Here is a 1,671-nt window from a genome sequence, read left to right on the forward strand (position 1 = left end):
TCTCTCTCTCTCTCTCTCTCTCACGCCCCCCCTCCCCGCGCGCGCAAAAAGGACATGATGTCTCGTGATAGTTATGTTCGAAAGTACAGCGACAGTATGACTAACAAGTAAATCGAGCTTTAAACTATGAAGATCTATCCTTACGTGAAAGTGCAAAACCTGAGCGAAGAGAAACAAAATCCTCAAAAACAAGATAGAAAACAGCAAGATGTCATGATGTTCATATGCTTGACGCAGGGTCTGCTCATCTCAATATCTTCCTCCGATGCAACAACAATGGCTCTAGCATACGAGGGAATTGGGATGAAGTATCTCCAAAGGGGTTTCTTGTGGTGGGTAATAAATGACATATTTGTCAATGGTGAGGACGTCTCCTATGGTAGATAATAACGACTTGTATTTGTGAATGTTGACAACGAATCCTATGATGGGTAATAATGACTTGTATTTGTGAATGGTGAGAATGTCATCTAGCGCAAGGCCATGGCTTGCTCCAAGATGACCACTCGTGGACATGATTTGCTTGGGATTAGAGAGGTAGCTATCAAGGGAGGGAGAATCTAGTGCTCATCATGGTGAAGGACTCTGTAAGCATCCTCTAGTGTAGGTGGGTTAGGACATGCCCTCTTGCCTTGAGGGTCTCTATGAAATTGAAGCTTTTGTAGCCTTAGGTATCTTGGGTCCTCAAATTCCATGATTTGGCATAGTGGTTCGAAGCCCTACAAGATGGAATTGTATTGCCCTTTATCTCATCACACTTTGTAGGGATGTACAGTGTTCCTTTGACTCCACCCCTCATCTTGCATAATTGGTAGATATGTTTGTCTAGTGCAATACATTTGTATCTCCTTGTTTATGTTTGCAACTAGAATGACAAGATGTGGATTTGGTTAATGGCTTATTGGATGCTGTGAGGTGTGTCCATGTATGTTGGGTGTATGATAAGTTTATCCTAAGATAGATGTGACCAATTGTTGCATGGGGCTCCCCTAAGTCCTCTTGCATCTAGTCTCACAATGCCTATCTTGATCACTTTGTTTAGCCATCGTGTGGTTGAGTGCAAGCGAATGACAATCCAAGCTATAGTCAAATGGTGGGAGTGCATATATCCTCGTCTTATGCAAACTCAAATAGGTACACATTTGGGAATATCAACATTGGATATCACCCTCTCTTAATTGTCTATGATGGATAGCAACCCATGGAGAGAGCATAAGTTATACCAATAGGAAGTATGATTAAAACTAAGGTGTCAATACCTTATGACATATGATAAAAGCTAAGGTGTTAGTACCTAATGATATCATTAGAGCAAAGCTATATGCTACACGTGTAGTTACGGAGGCCCTCTTCAAAAGGCAATAACATTCCTTCAAAGACTTTGGGAGCCTCCTTGATAGAGGTGTCCCACCTATCACTTATATCTTTAGAAAATCTTTTTGATTCATCTTGCCTTGCAAGTGACTCTTAGTGTAGTACAGGCTAGGCTCCCAAATCGCGCGCGTGCGCACACACGTGTGTTTGTAAAAGCTCAAATTGGTCTATTAGACCAAATCATATAGCAGTACAACAATGCTGTCCCATCAAAAAGTCAAATCAAAGTATACCTAAATAATTGAATCAAATGTCTTGATTTAAAGTAGAATATGGAAAGAGAGAGAACTAGAAGTA

The sequence above is a fragment of the Lygodium microphyllum genome, chromosome 11 (assembly GCF_053477565.2).
Source record: "Lygodium microphyllum isolate KBCC chromosome 11, Lygodium_microphyllum_v1.1.10, whole genome shotgun sequence".
Classification (NCBI taxonomy): Eukaryota; Viridiplantae; Streptophyta; class Polypodiopsida; order Schizaeales; family Lygodiaceae; genus Lygodium; species Lygodium microphyllum.